Genomic DNA, 25,400 nt, shown 5'->3' on the forward strand with positions numbered 1-25,400 from the left:
TGCTGCCAACAAAACAATTACTGAGATAAAAAACCTAATGTAAAGAATATGGCAATTAAGGTAAGTTTTTAATTTAAATCACCTTAGATTAGTTTTAAAATAAGTATATTTTACTTTTTCAAATAATATTATTACTATTTTAGAAACAAAAAACAAAATCTTTGAACTTATGCAAATACAGCCTTTTTAGAGAGAGGACTCACTAAAAAATTAAAATGGCAGTAACCAATTCATTACTTACATTACATTTTATTCTTCTCGAAACGTCATTCTTCTTTTTAATGTTTCTAGTCTTGATTAATTCAGATTCAGGAAGTTTTATGAATGCAATTGCAATAGTTAAATTTTATTACAGAGAAATTCTTCCTGCTTCATTTCTGTCTGAGGCTGTAAAGGAAGCTGCTCCTTCAGGAGATATCAATACGAATCGGTTACTATTAAACTTTTTTGTTTTGTTTTTGAAATTCCACGAAATTTGATCATTGAAATCCTCGTCCAGATATATGAAACAAATAAAGGAAGACCCAAACTAATGTGATGGTCTTCATAAAAAAATGTTAATTATCTGTTTAAACACTAAAATAAATACTAGATTTTTTTTTGTAACAACCAATTCTAGTACAATAATGTAATTGCCCTGATATCGTTTCTTGTAGAAAGAATTTTTGAACGCTAGCCCTATCATAAATTGATACCTAGTATTGCACCAGTACAATTAAAACGGTCATACATATAAAAATGCACTTATCAATGATGTGGTTATAAATATCCCCACTAGAATAGTTTTTTTTTTCTTTTTTTTTTTGTAAATGTTCAGTTTTTAAATGTAAATCGATCACACTTATCAGAGTTAAAACAGAGTAATTATTAAATTAGTTATGATGGTTGAAATTGTACTATTATTATCATTTTTAATTTTTATTTTATTACAATATTTATGTAATAAAAAAGAATATTTTAGAGTAATTAATTTACTATTTAAACTTCCGCAAGCTTCTAAATTACCAGTTATTGGAGTAGCGTTAAAGCTTGCAGTAATCAAAGAAAATGGTAATTCAGCAAATATCTATAATAAATGTAAATTATTTTTCAAGTGTTCTAAAGTCCTTGTGTAATATCAATACGTAAATATCCCGATAAAGTTCTCTAAATTCTGAGACTCAATTTAACAATTTTTCTTTTTTTTAACAGAAATTTTGGATTTCTTCAAATACTTGATTGGTTCCAAAAGGATAATTGCTGATCTTCTTGCTGGCGAACCAACAGTTTTACTTTCTCAACCTAGGGATTATGAGGTAAGATACTTATCTTAAAAGTAGTAATTGAGATAAGGAGAGTTAATTATTATTATTATTATTTTAGGTAATTATGAACAATAGTGTACACATTGCAAAAGGATTGAATTATAATTCTTTGAAAATGTGGCTTAATGAAGGACTTTTAACAAGCAAAGGTGAGTTTTATAATACAAATTAGCTTTATTCTCAATCCTGCCTTTTTGCTTTGAATTCTTACATTTACCTATAAATTCATTAGCGCATTGAGTGAGTTTTGTTTGTGACGAAAGAACACAGTATGTAGCCGAAATCGGTTCCGTGTGCCAATGAAGAATGGAAAGATAAAGAAATGGAAATAGGTCTAAGTATAAAAGAATATTCTGCAAAAGACTAAATTCGTTTAGAAGATCGAAGAGCATACAAGAAAAGAAAGCTAGGAAGTGTGATACGATTTTAAAAAATGCAAATTTAAAAAACATGTATAGGTTTTTTAAATGTAACATTTGCACAAGATATACACTTGTTTTTTTGTCGGCTAGTTATAAATATATTTAAGGAATTATAATTATAATTCTTTTTATTATTGCCGTCTGAAGAGTTGGCTAATATTAAAAAGGAAGGAAAAATAAGACGACAAAAATAAAAAATAAAGTTGTATCACATTGAGAATATATAAACAAATTAATTAAACTAAATTGATACTTTAACAATATTACACTTTACTTTTAAATTTTAACTATGTTATAGCAAACCAAACATTTTAACTTTTCCCAAAACAATAAAATAAATAGGGAAAACATAAATAAAAAAAAAAGGATGTAAGCTTTAAGCTGTAAGCCACTGTCACAAATTGAGATTAGGACATATTTAAATTGAAGGTGAAAAATAAATAAAATCACAGACAACCGCAGATTTTATTTGGAGGATACAATTTAGAGAAGAAGGAAAAAAGTAAAAAAATCTTTTGATAAAATAGCGGTGTAACTTTTGCAGCACATTGAATTCTTCGTATCCCCCAAACTTGACTACCACAGGAAATCATACTGAGGAAACTGCATTGAAAAAGTGTAACTTAGCTTTAATTGGAACTTCATTTTGAGCAACTAAGCTAGAGTAAACTTTATCAATGCCTCCCTTACCAGAAGAAATTCTTTTTACCGAATGTGATGAGAGCATAGCAGAGTAAATTTTTATTATTTATTTGCTACCAACGTGAGAATAAAATTCAGTTTATTTCTACTTTAGGTGAAAAATGGCGGATTCGGAGGAAACTTCTTTCACCAGCTTTTCACTTTCGAATCTTAGAAGACTGCCTACCAGTCATGTACAAACATGCTGAAGATCTGACCAAGAAATTGTTATTAGCTGGACCTAAACCAATCTGTGTACAATCACATATTACCAAGTGCACTCTGCGTATTTTATGTGGTGAGTTTAAAAAATGTAAAGTACTCAGCAAATTACCTAATGTAGAATTTTGGATATTAAATCAATAAGAAGAGAGCTTTAAAAATTTATTTTATGTAAAAATTAAATTTCGAAAATCTGGCACATCCTACTCTTACCAGGAGTAAGAAGAAGTAAGTAAAATAGTCCCATTACTGTGTCACTTGTTAAGTATATTAGGTAAATAACGTAATGTATAATACATAAGTAATAGTAATTTTTCGAATGCTATATAGTCGGATAGATTTTCTAAAGTGAGTTTTAACAGAAATACACGTTTTAAGGTCTCCTGATAACGAATAAAAAGTTTGTGTCACATGATTGCTTATGAGCGAACTGGATATCTCAAAGCTTCCCTTTAATGTACCACTTCGTGGTAATTAAATGGTCCGCCGTCTAATTCAAATATCTATTTCAAATATTTAAATAGATAATTTCATAATTAATAACTTTCAATCTTTAGAATGCAAACAAAGAAATTCATTTTCCTCCTACAAGCTTCCTAAAGCTTGCTAATCGATAATGGACGATGTTGTGAGGAAGGCTCCTGTTTCCAGCGATCTAGACTTAATTTTTTTTTTATACCATGCCCACGAATGAGAAAGACTTCTTCTTATTTATTCTGTAAGTTTCTGACTTTGAGCGACCCAAAATCAATTACTATGATTAGCTTATGATTTCGTTTTTTCAATACCCAGTTTTCCGAACATGGCCACAGATAGATACTACCATAGCACACCCGTTCTCTTCATTTATCTTTATGTACGGCCCAATTCTAATTCAATTAATGTATGGTTGCAAGAATATCCTGCATTTCTCTCCTTTTTCTTTATTTCATTATAATTTTTATTATCCTTTCGCTCTAGTTGAAAATTAATTATTTCCATTGATTTCTGTAAAACTTAAAACGTTTTGTCTTCTCTCTTAATTAATGAGCAAAACTTTATCCAGTCTAAGGCTTTCTGTTTACTTCATTTCTGTGGGATTATAAAAGCCCCAGGACCTCTTAACAAATCTTTGTTTTCAAAAGTAATTGCTCGAATTGAATATAAAAAAACAAACGCATAATTATCTATATTCATCCCCGAAGGGAGAAGTGGATTAGCCACTTCTTCAGGGTACTTGGCGTCCCTGTGGGTAGGGTATCCCTGCCGAACAACATGAACATGAGAAACCTATACTGTTACACCCCAATACATTTACGCAGTACACACAGAGCACAGTCATTTGTACAAGGAGGGGCTTATTAACTCGGAACCGTTGTGCAGATTGTGTCAGTTAGAGGAGGAAACGGCCTCTCAATGGCAGTTCGATTTCGTTGCGATCGGGTGATTGCGCTATGAAACATTTAGATCTATGAGACCAAAGGAGTTAGTTGCGCAAAAAGAACTAGTAGGGAAAGTCCTCAACCTTTTTAGTAGGGGAGGTTTCGTCTACTAGATCCTAAGGGGATGCAAAAATAAGCCTCTTTTGGCTGCGGCGCCATGGTGCATAGGTCCCACCCCGATAATCAAATCTAATCTATAATAATAATAATTGGTTTATTGAAGAAAAAAAATTTTCAATTTACATAAATTATAAATAAAAATTTTCAACCGGCTTACTCGTGGTCTCATGGACCGTCCAAGGAGTTGCCATAATTCAAATTAAATAGATGTATACATTAATTAAAAAACAAAACAAAACAAAAAAGAAGAAATAAACAAACAAGAATTCTTGCAGATAAAACTAAAGACAATTATAAACTATAATAAGAGCAATATTAAAAACTAAGAAAAAAAAATCGAATACAAACAAACAAGATTTATCAATGCAATGCAATTTACATCAAGTTCAATGCTCTAACAAATCAAGTGTAATTAAATTCTTCTATGAGCTCTTATCTGAATTACCACGCTGATTTACAGTAATTAATCAATGCGCGACAGTCTTTGGCGTTAAGATACCCCAGAAATTCAGCATAAAATAATTTTTCTTTACTAAAGTACCGTAGGCGAAACTCTCTTAGTATAGGGCAAATACAGACGAAATGGTACAAATCTTCATTATCCCTCCTATTGCACAAAGAACAGAATTTTATAGCGTCACCCATACGGTATCTATTCAGATATAACAATTCTCCCCTGATTTTAATGACCTGCCGCCTGGCTGTCCAATACCACTATAAATATAATTGGTTTTCTCCAAATATTTATATAATGTATGATTTTGGCTATTTACTGATTTTAACTTAAAAGAATTTACTATTTTGCCTTGCATTTTATTAATTATATCACTTATATTAAATTAAATCTACATATATCATACATTTTGCATAATTGTTGCCAGTCATTATACCAAAATACTTTCCTTTTAATTATTTCATTCACAAGCATACATGGGTACCTGGTTGGTGCTAGCTGAAAACATCTATGAAATATTTTAAATGAATTTCAATGGTGTACAAAAATATAGGAAGAATTTCTGTCTCTAGATATATAATGAAATCAGGCGTATTAATCAATATTTAATTTACTTATAATTATTTTCTGGTACAAATTACTAGGTAATTGTTTACTGATTATACTCGCCCCCTCATAAAAAATATAACTTCAATTTTAAATTCCAAAATATTATCTATAGCAAGAAAACAAACTTAACATACTAAATTTGATTAATTTTATTTCACTGTCTTTACAAAATATTTTTTTGATAATTAACATTTTAAATGACACATGTACAGTATAAACACCATTTAACCTCCCTCACCCAGTCAGCATTGCACCATTGCAGTGTTCGCGAGTGCAGTGTTAGTCTAGTACAGTGATGGGAAAAGTACGGCCCGCGGGCCAACTCCGGCCCGCGAAAGTATTTAATCCGGCCCGCCGAGGGTCCATCGACATGGATAGTATATGGCCCGCTATAATTACGTTTTGACGGTCGAGAAGTATAAAGTAGATTCTACTTAGTAGAATAATAGATGCATAACCTATAGGTGAAGCTAAATTAGCCGCGTAGTTACACAAGTGTGTAATGCTGTAATGTTTTTATAATATTATGATTAGAAGCTTTAACACAAAATGCGTTTTTTCTATAATTCTGGCCCTCCTCTAGAATTTCTTAAACTTTGTGGCCCCCCATTAAAAAAGTTTGCCCACCACTGGTCTAGTAGATAAGGCTAGATGTTCAACATATAAAAATGATTAAACAGCTTCTGTTCATGTTGGAGGAAAGTCCGAAACCGATCAGGAATACAAAAAAAACATTAGTGCTGTAACGTGTTCAGTGATAACAGAAGCGTTTTTAAAATATATAACAGTTTCTTTGTACACATCATATTTACTGTTTGTTTGATAAGATGCATGATTTTTGGCGAAATACTTTTCTTAGCGGGCTCTATTTTTTTTTATTATTTAACTTATGTTGCACTATGAGAATGTGCTACTTTCACTCCAATTTAAATTCAATGATTGATAAAAAAAAAAGTTCCTGTTATGACACAAATCAGTGAATATTTTATTTTATTTATATTAGATTACTATTTCATTGCATTTGTGTTTTTTTTAGAAACAGCAATGGGCATTTCATTGAACGAAGATGCTGAAGATGCAAAACAATATGTGAATGATATAAAAAGGTTTACTTTACTTTTCTTTACACCTGTTTAATAGATCAATGAAATAAATAAGATTAAAATATTAAGAGCCATTAAAATTAAATAAGAATCTTGTGATTTTCACCATCTGTCTCTTATAACAGCGATGATCGGATGTTATTTCTTTCTCATGAATACATTCTTTTCTGCATCATTTTTTCTTGTTTTTATTGTATTTTTAAAAAATGAATTACAAATTAATGAACGAGAAGCTTATAAAAGAAATTTTTGTTTCCACTGAACGCTAGCGTTCCAAAATATTTCAACTTAATTCGAGTATTTAATTTCATTTTATCGTTAACAAATAACTTTTTTTTAAAAAAAAATGAAGTTGAAATTGGTGCGTAATGTTTTCTTCATTGATTTTAAGTTAGACAACAGGGTACATAGTTTTTTGTTGAACAAAAAACATAGCGAATCATGCCACTAGCCTTTTTATACTAATTCGGTGTTGCTGCTTTCGCGTTACAAATGGAGTAATTCCGTAGTTTAATTCTAACGTTCGATTACTTGAGTGCCAAAATGAATTGCCAAAAATTTAAGTTCACCGTTTCACGTCTTGGACAAATAATGTACATTATTTCATTTCTTTTTATTTTTAAGCTTGGTTTGTAAGTAATTTCAATAGCATTGAAATAATATAGCTTAAAATGAGTTATCTAAGCTTGGCCAAGTCCTAATACTAAATGGCCATACTCAATGCTATATTATCACATATTGGCAATCATAATTACTTTCCATCATGTAAATACATGTTTTATTTTTCAGAGTATGCGAGCTGATAGTTCGAAGAGAACTTTGTGTATGGCTAAGAAACAGTTTTATATTCAACATTAGTCCAACAGGAAGAAATTTCTTTAATACTCGAAGTAGGCTGCATAATTTCACAGATAAGGTGATTGGAGAAATAAAGAATAATAATAATAATAACAACAGCCTTTATTACCAAATATAAAGAGTACGCAAGTATTTCATTTTACTTTACATTTCAAGTGTTTACAAATGCATATACAGGGTGAACCAGTAAGTATTGTCCATAGGCCTACTGTGTGTAGTCAAAGGTTACAAATTGCACTTAAAAAAAAAAAAATTAAGTTTATTCACATTCTTTTCTTTTTCAACAGTGTAGTTGTAGTCTTGTGAAATTGTAATTTGGAGTTAGTACATATGAATTTTTGTTTATAAAAATAGTACTTGTTTAAAATATTACCTAACATTTTCTCAAACATAATATAAGCAATTTGTAACCTTTGAATTCCTTGTTTTAAGACAATCTACTTTAAAAATTGTCTACTGGTCCGTCTAAAAGTTTTTAATGAATTATACAACTTGATAAACTAACACTGTTGAGTGCTCGTGGGCACTATTTCTTGTAAAACAAACGTAATTTCTCGAAGATAAAAGTAATCCTGGAAAATGATCTACCGTTTGAAAGCCCATTAAACAAGGAAACTTTTATAAAAAGTGCCAGCACCTAGGTCTGATAATGATGACGTAAGGGCCTAATGAGTTTTCTTAAAAATTTCGATTACTTTTATTTTTCCAGCATTCGGAGGAAGATTGAGGCTGTTTGGAGAATAATTTATGCTTCGAAATGGTTTCAATTTTTAGAAAATTTATCTGTATTTCTAACCGTGTCATCAGAATCGAATTCGGACTAAAACTTTCTGAGTAATAACATTTTTATTGGAAAAAAGTAATTACTTTAGAAAAAACAAAATTAAAGTGACATCGCTCAAGAACAGTGGAAAATATGAAGTTGGCCAATACGTCATTGAACTCCACTTTAGATGTACTACACACAATAGGCCTATGGACAATACTTACTGGTTCACCCTGTGTGTGTGTGTGTATATATATATATATTAAAGTTTTACGTGTGGATAAACAGGATCTGGCTTTTCTAATTGCTACTTCATTCTTTATAAGGCTTTCAACTGTTGAATCATCATAAATAGCAATGTCTTCGCGAATATTGTACTTAACTTGTTTACAGAGCAGATTATATTCGATCCTTTCTGTACTTGATTTTTTTCTTTTTATTTTTTAACCTTTCTCTCTGTTCTATTAATAGTTATGTACCTTCTCTTATTTTACCGTTAGTGTGTAGCATCTCCATTTTTGATGGTCTAATTGCAACATTCTTGATTGTTCCTTCGATTTTGTTATAGAATTCTTGGAATGTTATGTTTACTAAATTCAAATTTTGTGTAGTTGTTTCCACTTCCTCACAAAAGGCTTCTTTTTTTTGTAAATATTGTAGTTTCAGAATATTACTATCTTTAAATATCTGTTTTATATTTATAGTTATAATTGTTTATAATTGTGGCATATTTTCTGACTTCATACTACGAATTTTCCCACTTATTTCATTTGCAATTGCAATCCAGGTGATATAACAGTAGAATTGACGATTATTTATTTTATTTTTTTTAGAGAATCCAAGTATTTTTATTAAACGGCAATCATTTCTCATGTAAACCAACAAAATTTTGTTTTATTTATTCTTTTTATTTTTAAGAGGTTTCAGCTGTTTTATTTTTTTAATCTCAAAAAATGTTTATATATCTGTTAGAAAAACTCAGTTTGAAAATTTGAGGTTGGCTAGACTTCCTTGTAAAGATTGATAATGTAATGAATTCATTTCTGTGATTAATTAAAAATATATCAATATACAGGGGTTATCTATTCAGCTTAATTTAGATCAAAAGAAGATAAAATAATAACAGTGTCAACGACCTGAGTTTATTAATATTGAATTCGTTTAAATAATGTGTTTACTGAAAATATTTCTGGTTAAAGAAGAATAATTGTTGAACTGTTTGTAGAAAGACAACTTTCATTTCCATTCTATAGATTTTCTTCTAACTTTGAATGTTTAGAATATAGTTTATAATTGCAGTAAAACGACTCTTATTATTCTTATAGAAAGTGAACTAAACGTTAGCTCTTCATCTAAGAGGACTTTTACGAATGCTAAAAAGAAATCATTAAAAAGTTTCGCCTTTCAGGTGTACAGATTTTCTTAATTCGGGATCTTCAGAAAATATTTTTTATTATCTCTCACTACATGGCATGTTTACTATAACGATTGGAACAAACTGTCTTTTGCTTCAAATAACAGTTTGCAAACTAGTAAAATATAAAAACACATTAGTGATGACGCCGTAAAATTCAATTAATTTGCACCTCGTGGCACCCTAACACTATATTAAAATTAAAGTATCTGAAGAAATGTTATAATCAAAAACAAAATCGTTGTAAAGAAGAAGAATATGTATAATTTTGTCCAAATACAGCCCAAGATAACGGACAACATTGGCAGGAGGAATAGTAGATCTGAGGAAGAGTGTTGCGGCGGAGAATAAAAGTAATATAAAATTATAATAGTAGAATTACAAAAAAAAAAATCACATAAAAAATTAAAGTTTTAAATTATAGGTTTTGATCAATATATATTTTTAATAACTACAATAAACAATTTAAAATTCAACATTTTATACAAATTTAACTATTTAAAGAGTATTTACTATTAACATGTTCGGGTAATAAATTCTCCAAATTATCCTTTTCGGTAGTTGTGTTGTTTAGAAAACAATAAATTTATTTATTTCAAACGTAACTAAGCATCCGGAATACAAGCTATGAATTTCCAGAAAAAATTGATTTAGGAAATCTGACGTAATCGAAGTATTTCTTTTTATCAGTGTGTAATAAGGTAGCCAATCGGTTAAAGGCGAGGTCCGCAAAACTAAGATGATATATAATGGTGGTAGTGGGTTAGATTCCCGGTTTAGGCCATGGATTTTAGTTAATAAAAGGAGAATTTATTAGTAAAGTATGATTGCTAGTCGCCTCCGCCTAGGACACCTAATTTGGTTGTTGGACTCCCTTAAAAAATTATTACAATTTTTTTATACAATTATACAATTGAATATAGGATGTACGACGAGTATGTAACACATAGTACGTGGAGTACAGTAATATAGCTCGTGTGTTAGTGATATAGAGGCAGACAGGGACTTACAAACAGTTAAGTAGGCAGCTTCCTAACAATAGTTTATGGTGACACACCATGGCTGCTGCATGGGAATCCTACAGTCAGCAATATACCGTCTATAACTTAAATTTAGGATTCAAATAGCGAGGAATCGGCTCAGAATAAAAAAACAACAACTCCATCTTTTTTGCCAACGTTTCGACAAATTTATTGTCTTCTTCATGGCGTTGTTATGCGGGTTTGTTGAGTTTCGGCCAAACTGACAAATTAGTTTGCACTAAATGTAAACATTATATGGTAACTAAGCTAATACAAATTCGTCTATAACTCATATATATGTGTATGTACATATATATTTAAGTGAAAATTGTATTTAGTTTACTTGCATAGAAATAATGTAACAAATGTGTTTCCTTTAATAGGTAATAAAAGAACGGAAACAAATATTTTTGGATAAAATTAACCTCGATAAAGGTAATTATAATAAGCAGAAATACTTGAATCAGTTCTCTAAAATATTCATAGGGAATTTTTGTCTATTTCTTAGCGCGTTTTAATTTCTCATTTTATTTAGGTACATCAAATATACATTTAGAGAAGAAGCGTACACCATTTTTAGATTGCTTATTACAAGTTCAGTACGATCAGCCTGATAGCCTCGATGACTTAGACATCAGGGAAGAAGTGGATACCTTTATTTGAAGTAAATATGTAATAATGTTCATTAACTTATAATCGCAAATCAGTTATAAAGTTAAATTTTTACGTATTTTTTTTTCTTTTTTTTTTCAGGGTCATGACACAACATCAGCTGCAACATTATTTGGTTTATATTGCCTTGCACTGCACAAAGACATTCAGGTTTGTTAATTTTATTTTTTAATAACTGAAAATTAGTTTAGAATTTTTCCAATTACTGAGTTTTTTGTGTCTTTCTAAATGGAAAAGAACGGGAGTTCTGAGCCAGAAATTGGTGTGGAACTCTTATTAGTGTGCTGAACCATAACAGAAGGGGTAATAACAAGTCCGTACCGTATTTCCATAATTAAGGAAGTGCAGGCCTTATGATATGTCTAAAAACGTCATTGCAGATGTTGTGACTGTTTAGGAAGAGGCTGTTCGAGAGTTGCAAACCATTTTTCGTACTAGTAACCGTCCACCTAACTTAAAAGATCTTCAGCAAATGACTTGGAATGTGTCATCAAGGAAACTTTAAGAATGTATCCTGCTGTACCAATTATGTCTCGTCAAATAACCCAAGACGTATATCTAGGTACATTTAATAGATTTTCTTAAAAATAATAATAATAAATAATAAAAATAATGAGAGCGCATTAATTAAATATGTCCGAGAGGTAAAAAGGTAGTTACAGTCTTTTCTTTGATTAATGTAACTTTTTCCCCCAGAGGATGACCTGATAATTCCAGCTTCAACTAATGTACTCCTCACACCATATCTACTGCACAGAAATGCTCAAATTTATCCAGAACCTGAAAAATTTTATCCAGAAAGATTTCATCCTAACAGATCTAAAGATCGACATCCTTTTGCCTTCATACCGTTCAGTGTTGGACCTCGGAATTGTATTGGTAAATTATTTATTAAGTATTCAGATTTTATTGGATGATTTTATTTTAATCAATTAATTGATCAAGTGACTTCACTTATGTTCTTAGGTCAGAAATTTTCAATGTTTGAATTAAAGACGATCCTATCCACAATTTTAAGATCAGTTACATTAGAGACGCTAACAAAACCTGAAGACTTGAAACTAGCTCCTTTAATTATTTTAAGAGCAACAATCCCAATTTTGATTGGGATTAAACCAAGATAAAATTCATCTTTCATAGGACAAAGTAAACATAGCAGAATTTTGGGCTTAAAATTGTTGAGAAAATGTATAAAAAAAAGCTAGCATTATTTTAAAACAATTTAGTTCTGTAATTTTCAGCTTAAATCGAGGAATTTCTAAGAAAAGTATACTATGAACCAGTAGAACATTTGGTCTTCAATCTCCGCTGCTCTACTACAATGTTTCTTAATAATGAATAAAAGTTTGAAACTAAGCCGTCTTTTTCCCATTTTTTGTATTTGCCACTAAGCCAAAGTAACTAAATATATACACTCTGATCACTGAGCCTACCGAAGTGTTTTTACATAATACTGTAAACTGTACGCTTAATGGCGATAGAAATATGGAGCATTAAAACCTTAAGATTCCTAGAGGATAAAAAGGCAATTTTATAATTAGTTGCATTTCTAAAAAATTATTTGTACGAAGTAAAAAGGTTCTTTTATCATTAGCTATAAAAATTAGACTTAGTTACAACATTATCCAGTTGGTAAAAACCCAAATGCAAATTCAATGGTGTTTGAATTAAAAAAATTGTTAGTTAAATACGAAAGTAAATGAATGTTGACAATATTTATCGTTTAATATGCCCCAAATTATGCCAGTTTCATAATAATTGGTTTAAATAAAAATGTCCTCTGCTTTAGTAACGTTTTAAGGCGAATGATCTTCAGTATTTGCATAGTTTTAACAAAATTAGTCGCCCCTTGTTGATTGAGCCTTTGTCCGTGATGGTTTATAAGACAAAACCTGCTGAAGCCTTAATGCACTATAAATATTTTTTTTGTATATTCATTCCTCAAGTAATCATTTATACTTTTTTTTCTTAAATAAAATGCATGATTAAATAAGTTGTTTGTACTTTAATATTAAAAGTTTCTTCCAAATTTTACTTTTTATTCATTAATTGTTAAGTGATTCAAATTACATCTTTATCAATCTTTTATAATGATTTTTACAATCATCCTCAGTAAAAATGAGTTTGGTATCATTCAGTGTTTTCAGCTTACAATAGGCGTGCCTCCTCATGTAAAATACAATTTCAAAACATTATCTATAACAAAACTTAATCATACTACATAGGTTTCATTTATTTTATTACACTTTTTTCAAAAAATGTTTTACAGCCCATAAACTTTTTAATTATCACACATACCATGTGATATCTAGTAACAGCTATGTAACCTCCTGCACTCAGTAAGTGCATTGTGAGTCGTGAACGTGGTTAATCTAGAATTACTCAACCAACACGCATTCAAAGTGGCTTAACATCGTCCGTATTAAATGTAAATCCGAAACTTGTAAGGGATTCAACAAGCAGCGTACTACGATGGACAAAATCAGCTACACATTGTACATTTAGGTAATAATAAATGAAGACTATACGGGAAGAAAGGGTTAAGTCAATTTTACAGATTTTTTAGAAGAGCAACATTTTTGAAACAAAGTTTGAAACGACACAGTTTCAGTGTTTATTGTAATAAGCTTTTGTAATTTATACAGTGCATTGAATGACCATTCTTCAGTATTTCTTAAAAGTATCAAACAAATAATTTTAGAAATTGGGGCCTCTGTGTTTGTTTGTATGTCTACTTTCTAGTTTCTTAGGATAACCCTCGAATCAGATTGTGAAAATAAGAATGTAATGTAATGTAGAGATCATATTTCGCTATATAAACTCTATGCAACTCCCACGTTTTTGTCACTTTCCAGATATGAGTGTCCTCTAAATGGAAATGTCAAACGAATTGATTCAAATCGCTTTGCATTGTGGATAAGATAGTGGATGAACCTGAAGAGGGAGTAGTTTTTGTTTTGACCTCCAGATGAGTCACAAAGGATTTCCAAATTTTTTACCTCAGGATCCAGAATCATAGTGGCATAATGATGCAGGAGAGAAACTACTTCATTTGAACCTTTCTGGGAAGAACAATAGGGATATTGTTTCAGGATAAACATAAAATACTGCATTAATGTCTGTGAGTTGATGTAAGTTGAATAGATATAGAGAAAGCTGGCGCTTATAGTAGACTATCTTTGGGCACGGAAGATTCCGTTGGAAATCCATACATGTGGATTCAGTTTTCTAAACTTTCTGCTTCTCTGTTGAGATTATCTTTTACGCTGATAAAATAAATCAGCTTTTAGACGGTATAGTTCATTTTCAATCTTCTCTTTCTTTATTATTTTGAACGTCTACTCTTTCCTTTTCATCTGTCGCATGTGTGAGTTGTGCATCTAGGTCTAGAGCTTGGCAAGTTAGAGAAAAATTATAACAAGTACTGCATGAATCACGAGGGAAACCGAACGAGGTGTTTAATTTTGTATTAAATATTTTACGATAGGTTTCATATGATGCTGAACAGGTAGGATGTCTCTCTTGAAACATCTTCTTGATAGTTACAATTTCTGTGTGTTATTTATGCTGTAATGACGGGCCTCCCTTTAAATGACAAGTTGTGAGTGCAAATGTTTTACTCTGTTTCAGCTGAAAGTTTATGAGCTTGGTTTCTGTGTTTCCCTCGTTTGTCATTTGGAAACATGCCTTCATTTTTTAAGGAATTCCTAGCAATTTCTAATCTTTTATTTGAAATCCCATGCATCAATATAAAGGCCTTTTGACAAACGGGCAATTTTGTCATAGTATTATCTCTCAAAATTCTTACTTTATAATGAAATGTATAATTACGCGAAGTTGCTAATGTCTCAACTGTACGAGACTTCGGCGATGAATATTATCAGTAGAAATCAGTCCTGTCAGGTGGCAACTTTGCTCATTCAGAGTCCTTCAGTAGATTGAAATTAGATATGAGTTTTGATTTTTCTGAATTAGTTAGCATATCACTTTAGCTCTTCTTGCAGTTGCAACTCTCTCCTATTTCGTATGACATTGTTCTCAGTTTTTTAGATACATCAGATTGTCTAGATAACTCTGTCGTTTTCTAGGCTTACCACTGCTGCTTGTATAGGACATTCCATTATCAATTAAAACAGACCACAACTGGATATTACACGAAATTTAATTCCACCACACCACAAAGCAAAGAACCTAATATCATGTCTGCTCTGTGTTAGCATAAAATAATGAACTTTAACAAAATTAAATAAATAAAATTAAGTAAAATCAACAATGACATTGCATTAACAAAATGTCAACAATGAAACTTTCATAAAACCAGGCATAAAAATTAATACAGCTTAGAAACACCTGTAGGTCTTCACTCTTTCTGTCCGTTTTCTCAGTGTATACCATATATTCATCTGGCTATAACTCTGAGACTAAAACCATTAAATTCAACTAAGTTTACCCATCTGAAAGTTTGTGTGAACTACATAATGATGCCAAAAACTCATTTTCGTCTAAATGAGTCTAACTCTAACTCCTTTTTTCCGTGTAGTCTTCAAATGTTAATACGCTTAGAGATATTCATATGAAGCCTGTTTCAAAATAGTATTTAAAAAATAATACTTTATTTTATTACAAACTTCAAAATGAAAGAGGGGTTTTAGTGAAGTTAATTATTATTATTATTATTTTTTAAACTGTATTATTATTACTGGATGTTCACCTTTTATATGGTTTCCATTATTTTGGTCATAAAGATAGCTTAAATTATTTATAAACCATGAATACCAAAATATCTTGTCTTATTGCACAAAGCATCAAACTTCGTTAATGAATATTTAGTATGTCGTAAGAACTATAAGTTTGATTATATTTTGATTGTATTTTATGTCTGCTGAAATGAACGCAATCTATATATTCCCAGTGCTTCTCAACGCTTTCAGGTTGCAGCCTAAAAATGCTCAGCTTTCATCTGGTAATGATTACCTCTTTCTACGGGTCCTTTATATCCAGCAGCATACTGGTAATATTAGTTGATTCTTATCAAGTCAAGGAAATATATTTACTACTCTCCCTGAGTAGGATAGTTCTTCAGGTAGTTATCTATCGTTTTATAGGTTGTAAACATTACAATACAAACCTTTTTTCTGATAAAAAATTACTTTCCCATTACCTAATTAATTTACTTTCTCTTTTAATGTGAATCAGTAATGTTTTAATTTTCGTAAAATTTGATGGAATGTTGACGAATGCTGTATCACATTCAATAAGATAACATTTAACATTTATTTCATTGAACAATGATGATTTTCAGATTGAAAATAGCAAAACTGTTCAACAAATAAATTTAAAATGAAAAATACATTGAGAAATATCCAATAATATATACAAACAACTTTATAATATGCATATGGTTTATGTCACAATCTAATTTTAATGATATCAATTTTTTGCTTTCATCAGATAAAATGTATAATTTAGTAGGAGCATAAAGAAAAACAAAGTTTGAAAAAACTGATTATTTATTTGCTTACCTACTTTATTACAATATAAAAATACATAATAAATTATTTAAATGATATTCATTGCTACAGTTCAACACTTTCTGATCGTGAAAACCGAAGTAAACTTGTCCTACGTTCGTTTTAGACTAAACCACTTTTTAGCAATAGTTTTGTAGGTTTTAGCCTTTATTATATGATAAAACAGATACTCAAATGCGTTTTTAAAGTTATTATGAAACCTAAAAGGAAATTGATTGAAGGAACTTACAGTAAATGATTTGCGATATGTTTCTGGAAGAACTGATAATCTGTTTCAAACAAAAACTATCTTGAAAATGATATAATATTCGTTTCATCTAAAAGACTAAAACTAAAAGTTTGATTTTGATGAACAGAATCTGTTGATACAGCAAAAGAAATTAGTTGTATTCAATTAACCTACCAGACATTGGCTTTATTGTACTGTTTGATTTCTATGAATTTTTAAAAAAATTTCTAATTTAATTGCGTAAATTTCCCATCTATTTAATACCTACTAATATTTCAACCCTGATTTTTTTTGGTTTGGTTTTTTGGATACGAAAGTTGCCCTGTTTTTTTTGTGGTCTCTCGAAAATGTCACCAATTTTTTTGAAACTGTACAGTACAATTACTACTGAGCAGATCATATTCTATTAAAACTATTTTCTGAGATATGATTTTAAAAAGGTTTTTGGAGTGGATATTCAACTCCAGGACCTTCACTCTTATCAGCCTCATAGAACTAATGGTTAAAGATTTAGAAATGTTTTGTATTAATTGCGTAAATTTGTCTTCTAACTTACGTTTTAACGATGCACCATTAAATACCTATCTGATCTCTTTTGGTTGATGAATACCAAAGTTGTCTGCTTTGTTTTATGGTTTCTCACTAAGTACTACAAGTTTGATTGTATATTGTTGCTTAAAAGCCTGCTGTAATGAAAACAGTTCTAAAAACTGCAGTCAGGAGCGTACTGCCTTTACATAGCGCTTTTTAACACTTGGCCTGTTTGCAGCCTAGTAATGCTCAGCATTCATCTGGAAATGATGACCTTTATGCAGCAGCACACCGATAATATTTATATGATACTTATCAAGCATATGTTGGAGAATAAAGAAGTTAAGGAAATCTACTTACCACTCTTTCTGAGTTGGACTGTTCTTCAGGTAATCTTATCTATCATTTTATACGTTGTAAATATTACAACATAAACTAAAACCTTTTTTCTGTAATTACTTTCCCTTTGCCTATTTAATTTACATTCCTTTTTAATCTAAGTCAGTAATGTTTCAATTTCTGTAAAATTTGATTGAAATATTGATGAATGCTGTTTATTTTTATTTTAACTTAATTTGGTAGTTTTGTAAATTCCGGTTGGACAAAAGAGCTATTACCATTTTACTATATCGATCAGAAGATTACACGTGATTAGTGATGGAATTTCCAATAATAGTTTTTCTTTTTCTTCTTATTAGCTTTTTGTACTAACGCAAATTAGCCATTTATTTTATTATCTTGATAAAAGCTAATCATCTTTAACAAAAATTCTATTTATTTTTTTCAAGAAAACTTCTAATTTTTTAATTCCTGTAGGAGAAAATTGTATCCTTAAAAAAGATGAGTTTAAATTGTTGTATCATCGAATAGAACGCTTTTTTATTCTAGATTAACTCTTATTAACACTTTATTTTATTGAATAATGATGATTTTCAGGTTAAAAACAACCAATCCTGGGAAACCTACCTGCAAAATTGTTCGTCAAATGAGGTTAAAATGAAAAAGACGTTGAGAAAACATCCAATGTGAATATACAAACAACTATTGTTATAATTTTTTTTTTTTAATGTATTATTTAATTGTAATATGTATCATGCATATTTATATCACAATTTAATTAATTTGTACTATTGTAACAAAAAAAAAATGTATTGTTTAGGAGCAGAATAAAGAAAAACCTTTAATTTGTTTAAAAAAGTCTATTTATTGGCATACCTATTTTATACATACATTAACATTCTATTATACGACATAAATACATATATTATTTAATAAAATGCACAAAAAGTGCTAAAAAAAATGTTTACAATAAAGGAAAACAACAAAAATTAAAGAAATTAGGGAAAAAAACGTAAAAATAAAAAATTAGTTCCAAGATTTGCCACTAGGTAGCACTGCTAGACATTTGTAAACAAACAAATTAGTTCCAAAATTCGCCACCAGGTAGCACTGTTAGCCCTCTATATATACGTAAACATAAACAAATTCTCTTCAGTACGACTTGAGTGATGCAGGGGGGTATATCGCTCGTCGCTCTCAAACATATCTCGTCTAGTTTGACTATCTGCCACTTTTCTCACCAAGTCATATTGTAGTGTAATGGTTATGGAGATGTTGTCGCTTCGACGGTCGGAAGGCAAATGTTCGCCCCACCCGGCCCGGCCCGCGCCGCGAACTTTCTTATATACCCTCTGGAGGCAAGATGGCGGCGCGTCATATCTCCATGGCAACGGCCACAGTACAATGCCACTCCCTCTAGATGGTAAGCGCCGCCCATATCTCCATGACAACGGCCACACTACAATGCCACTCCCACTAGATGGCAAGCGTTGCTCTTCTTGCACACTCTCACGACTCTGCCGACCATTTTTACTTATTTTTAATCTTTCACACGCACACTCTCATGACTCGGCCGACCATTTTTATTTATTTCTTTCACATGCACACTCTCATGACTCTGCCGATCATTTTTTACTTATTTTCAATCTTCCACACGAACACTCTCATGACTCTGCCGGTAATTTTTACTTATGTTCATTCTTCCACTTACTCTCATGACTCCTTTTATACTTACATTGATTCTTTCACATGCATACTCTCTTGACTTTCGGTAACATTTTTACTTATGATAAATCTTCCTCATGCACACTCTCATGACCTTTTTCACAAATGTTTAATCTTCCTCTTGCACACTCTCAAGACTTTCGCGAACATTTTTACTTACATTTAATCTTTTACTTGCACACTCTCATGACTCTTGCAACCTTTATTACGTACATTTAACCTTTCACATGCCCACTCTCATGATATTCGGGAACATTTTAACTTACGTTTAATTTTTCACATGCACACTCTCATGACTTTCGCGAACATTTTTACTTATGTTTATTCTTTTTCATGCACACTCTCATGACTCTCGCGACCTTTTTACTTGTTTAATTTTTCACATGCACACTCTCATGACTCTCGCGACCATTTTTACTTACGTTTAATTTTCTCATGCACACTCTCATGACCATTTTTACTTATGCTTAATCTTTCACATGCAAATTCTCATGACTCTTGCGCCCATTTTTGCCTTATAAACTGTAAGTGCGTTATAAACAAGTATATTATATGCAAAAAAACATACCTGTTTTATTGATTGATTCCTGAGAAAAAGGATTTTTTATTTTCAATGATGAATGTTTTAACGTATTTTTCACTTGGGCTTGCATTGATAAACAGTTTTGCATGCTGCATTCTAGTATCTGTTTTATTTAACCTGAAAATCAACAGTTTTAATGTAATAAAAATAAAGTGTTTACTGAGTTTTATCTTGAATTAAGAAAAACACAAAAAATAGTTTTATTAATTGATAAAGTATTCATAAAAATGTAATCAATGTGAGTGCAATTAAACCAAATTACTGATATGTAAATTAAAACAATTAATTAAGAACTTAAATCTTCTCATCAATACAAATGAAATATACTTCCAATAAACACACCTATTACTTATCAATTAGACATTAACACTTATAATTTACTAATATTCTCTTTGAATTATTTTTATGAAACTAAATTGGAAAATTATTAGTTCGACTGAAAATAGTTTTGCGTGTTTAGAAAACAACATAGAATTAATACGTTTAAAAACCTTGATTCAACAAAAATATAAATAAATGATAAAAATAAGAGCACAAATTTTAAATATTCAAAAAGCAGAATTTGTCGGTTGAACTAAATATAATTCTGGAAAAACGAAGTTAGATTTATCGTTTATATTAAATGGAAAATGTCAATACAAAATTTAAGGAAATTAGCACAAGACTAGCAATTCTAAGAATTAAATTAATTGACAAAAAAGAGCTGGTTGTAATCCAGGTGTAAGCTCCTACTTTATCTTCTGAATATTTGGATAAAGTAAATTTCTACATGATGTTAGAAAATTTAGAAATAGAAAAGAAATTTATTATTCTGGGACAATTGTCCCCTAAGAATAAATACAGGAACAAATAGAGGCCTTAACAGTTTGGCCTGTGATTATACAGAAATAAAATAAATAAATAAGTATTTACAAAAGTGAAAATATAATAAGTGAAAATGAAAGTAAAAATAAAATAATAAAACAGCAGAAATTAAGGAAATAAATTAAAACAATTAGAATTTCGGAGGAAGCTGAATAGAAAGTAGATAACTGAATAGACGGGATTTAAAGATGGATAGGGTAGGAGCATGGCGGACAGATGAAGGCAAGGAGTTCCAGAGAGAGGTAGCACGTATTAGGAAGGACTTGTCAAAGGATGAGGTTCGGTGAGAGGGAATATAGAGATCAGATGAGCGAGATCTAGAGTTACGGGATTTAGTGCAAATAAATAAGAATAGTAATAGTGTATTTATTGTAATGGGGGATTGGGGTAAAAACTGCATAGAGAAGTGTCTCTAATTGGAAAGTGAAATTATGGTACTAGGAATGAAGGAGGCGAAATGATAATGAATTTTTGTTATAGTCAGGAACTAAAATTTGGGAATACCTTTCTTTAAAGCTAAACAAAAAATAAATGGGCCTGGAATGTACCTTTTAGAAAAAAAAAACGAAATAGACTATATTTTACAAGATAGTCTCCATTCCGTTAGAAATGTAAAACTGTTAACAAGATTTAGCTTTAACGCTGAACATAGAATGACACGAATCTCTTTGAATATAAGAGGCATGAAGAGAAAAATGTTTCCAATACAAACGGAAAAATGTTACGAATTGAAAGCAGAAAAAAATCTTCCAGGAACAACTTAAATTAATGAGGGAAAACGAACGACTAGACGATTGCTTGGGGCAAGTTCAGGAATATTACAATAAAATGATAATGATTATTAAAAAGTGTAACACTGACCCAATAAAAGATGCAGGAGAGAAGAAGGGGTTTAGTTCGAAATTGTCAGAAAGCACCCTGTCACTGTGACCAACAAGAAAAGAAGTGAAAAAAGAGAGGAGAGTTCGATAGAAGTAACAAGGCTTAATAATGTTATTAGGAAAGCAATAAAGGAAGGCCTAAAAACATTTGAAGAGAATAAAGTAATGGAAATTCTAGAAACTAATAGATCAACAAAACAGCTAAAAGAGGAGTTTGATGCAGGAAAACATTTGATTTTATCTTTAGAAAATAAGCAGAAACGAAATATTACTCAAAGGAAAGAAATGTCAAATATAGCTAGAAATACTTTAAAAATTTATATGATTAAAGACAAGAAGAAGTACCCAGTGAGATATACTATATTTAGGCAGAATGAAGAGGAGGTATTGCTTTTCTTAAGATCGGAAGTCAAAAATGTAATAAAGAATTTGAAGAAGGGAAAAACGCCATGCAAAAATGGAATCAGAAACGAATTAATAAAAGCAAGTGGAGAATCTATGATACAAATTTTATGTGGCTTTTTTAATAGCGTTTTGGTCCAGGAGAAAATACCCACACAATGGAAACAGTCTAAGATCGTACTGCTTTATAAGACAGGAGATAGAATTAAAATGGAAAATTATAGGCCTTTATCTCACTCTTCAGCCGTCTTAAAATTATTCACTACAATACTAAACAATAGGATAATGAAAAAAGTATAAGAAAATTTTAAATTTTCCCGTTAGCTTCAATTAGTTTGGAAAATAAATACATCAGCGTAATAAAAAAATTATGCAAAGAAAATATAGCTTTTATTATTGAAAGTGATGTCAGGAGTGATCCTTTCCCGATAAAGCGAGGCCACGGAGATCCATTACCTCTCAAATCTTTTTATAACTGTGCTGGAGAACATCTTTAAAAGCTTATAATGGGATGATATTGGGATAAATATAAATGGAAAATATCTCAATAACTCACAGTTTGCAGATGATTAGGTTTAGAAGCTAGATCTTAGGACTATCTGAGCAATGAAGGCGAACATAGACATTAAATGGAAGAGCTTTATATTCAATATACGGCCTGTGTTAACGTATGGATGCCAAACTTGTTCGACCACAAAAGCAATGAAAAGAAAATAGAAATTTGGCCAAGAATCGTTGAGAAAAGCATGCTAAGCATAAAGAGAAGAGACAGGATCAAAAGCTAAATTAAAAGAGAAAGAACTTTAGTGAGAGACGGCACGCGGTGCTGTAAGCAGATAAAATGGGAGTGAGCTGGACATTTGGCCGGAACAGATACCCATAGATGGACATGGATGGTTACGGAATAGTTACCTTTAAAAGGAGAAAGAAAAAAAGATAGACAACTATAAAGACGGTCGGACGATATAAAAAAAGAAGAGGGAGTCAGTAGGATGAGGAAGACAGAACCTACTGGAATAAGAAGTGCGAACAGATGGAGGAATCAGAGAACTCTTAATATTAAGCACGCCTGGCTGGTTACTGTCAAAGGACCAAAACTGGGAAGGCCTACATATTTTACAGCAAAATGGATCAATAAACAATGATTTTTAAATAAGTGTATGATTTAGTGAAATTAATTAGTCAAGTTTTATTTATTTTTAACTTTTGTCTTGTTTAGACTGTGCAGTAGATGTTTATTTGTGTTTTTCTATCTTTTTCTGTAAAATACGTAAATAAAGGCTTATTGTTATTATTACTGTATTATTAAATCTGCTCCCGAAGACTTTTTACTTTAAGCATATTGTAATTCCTCGAAATAAATATCTTAATCAAGCTCTGGATGAGTAACGCTGGTGAGAGAAGCCATATCCTTTACTATTTTTGGTGGATAAAAATTAGTATAAAATAATCACTATGAATTACTGTCTATTATATTCACTTTTGGGGATACAACTTGTCAATGATATAATAGCCAAAAACATTTAGAGTTTCTTAAATTTAACAGTTTAGAGTAAATAACATTATCGTGCATTTTTAATACATGAGCGACATTCTGCACGTAACAATAAATAATTCCTAAGGTGTGGTTCAAAGAAATTAGACTTCTTACATTTTCTATATACAGTCCGCATTTTTGTTTCAGAATTTTACAGTCAGCATTAAACCATTTGTTTTTAACAGTATTGTTAAATTTTATATACTTATTGAAATAAAAAGTATTGTTAAGATGGGCAGCATGATACACAGCTTCCACAAAGTTTACATACAATTCCTCTGATGACTCAGATTGTTTAGTTTATTATTAGAACTAGAATGGATGCATATAATCTCGTACTTACGGTCGTGTTGCTGGAAATATAGTTGGACCCTTAAAAATAATCCTTAAAGGTGAATGCTGAACTTATCGGAGCTGTAAGTTGACAAAAGATCGAAAAAGTCCAAGGTCTAAAAGGGAAAAAATAAAAAAATACTAATTAAAACAACAGTAAATATTCGAATTTAATGCACACTATTCTAATACTATTATAAACGTAGGATTTTTCTACAGAACTAACCTTTTTCTCATTAAAATTAAACCATTATGTTTTCCACTAACTAAAAAAAATAGAGTAAAAATAAATAAATTATTACAGTTTAAATTATTCAAAACGTTAGACTAATCACACGTAATTCTGTTATTAATTAAATGAACGTGGTTGATATAATCCTACTGAATAGGCACGTACTATAATATACATTTTCAACAAATTGAACTACTTTTTTTAACAATAAAATCGAATTAATCTTCAAAAATACTTCATTTTACACTCAATTATGTTTTTTTTTGTCTAAAAAATAAAATATTAAATTTCTTTAAACATACAAGTTTGGAATAATTGAAACTTTTTTCATAAAATATATGAAAAATAAAGTTTAGATTTAAATTAATAAACAAAAAATATATTACTAAATACTGGCTGAAAAATATTTTCCTTTGACTAAAAAAGTTGTTGCATTATCATGTATTTAATGTTTCATTTTTAAATTAAACTTCAATCTTTCTTCTACGAAAGAGTGTAAACATTACTTATTTCGATACAAAGGGAAATATTAATCATAAAAAAGGTTTTCTTTAAGATGCATCACTTTGAATAATGGATAAGATTACCTGAAGAACATTTCTACAGGCCAAGAGGTAGTTACATTTCCTTGACTTTTTCATTCTCCAGATTAGAATGCATGAGAACATTTAATATATGCCTACACACCTCTGGATGTAAAGAAGAGATCGCAGAGCTAGATCAATTCACAAGAAAGTTGTATATTACTGGGTTGCAAGCCAGCAAAGGGTTATAAAAGCCCATGGATGAAAACATATAAAATTTGTAAAGAATACTTCGTTAATAATTTTAACTAAATTCACACCTTGTATAAGACAACAGAAATCGGAGCATTTTTCTGTTAGAGCACTATTAAATAAAAGTCTTTTATCAAGTATACAAATACGCAGCAAACAAATTAAACTATCCTGTATTTAATTTTCTAGAAAAAAGGTTCAATTTAGTTCAAAAATGATACCTAATGAGCAGTACAATTGATTCACGAATGTTTCTTACTCGCATTACGCTTGTGACTTAGTGAGGAAGGTTACATTGTGTTACATGTGTGTCACATGTTATCAACAATTTTATTTCATACTGTAGTTACAAATATGGCCATCAGATGC

General features: G+C 30.4%; 1 long non-coding RNA gene and 1 pseudogene across 2 annotated transcripts; one reads left to right on the forward strand and one right to left on the reverse strand.

Annotated features, from left to right (window-relative positions):
- The first annotated feature begins 866 nt into the window (after positions 1 to 866).
- LOC141458139 (cytochrome P450 4C1-like) lies at positions 867 to 13,061 on the forward strand (annotated as a pseudogene).
- Positions 13,062 to 16,590: 3,529 nt separating this feature from the next.
- Positions 16,591 to 25,334, reverse strand: LOC141458460 (uncharacterized). 2 transcript variants are annotated; one of them, XR_012460983.1, is made up of 6 exons: positions 25,100 to 25,334; positions 24,843 to 24,970; positions 24,034 to 24,139; positions 17,977 to 20,123; positions 17,393 to 17,878; positions 16,591 to 17,231 (listed from the first exon to the last, which is right to left on the reverse strand). It is a non-coding gene; the product is annotated as an uncharacterized lncRNA (long non-coding RNA). The 2 variants fall into 2 exon arrangements; XR_012460982.1 differs by having other exon boundaries at positions 16,591 to 17,878.
- Positions 25,335 to 25,400: the final 66 nt, after the last annotated feature.

The sequence above is a fragment of the Rhodnius prolixus genome, unplaced genomic scaffold, assembly GCF_049639745.1.
Source record: "Rhodnius prolixus isolate KJV_2025 unplaced genomic scaffold, Rpr scaffold_5, whole genome shotgun sequence".
In the NCBI taxonomy this organism is placed as follows: Eukaryota; Metazoa; Arthropoda; class Insecta; order Hemiptera; family Reduviidae; genus Rhodnius; species Rhodnius prolixus.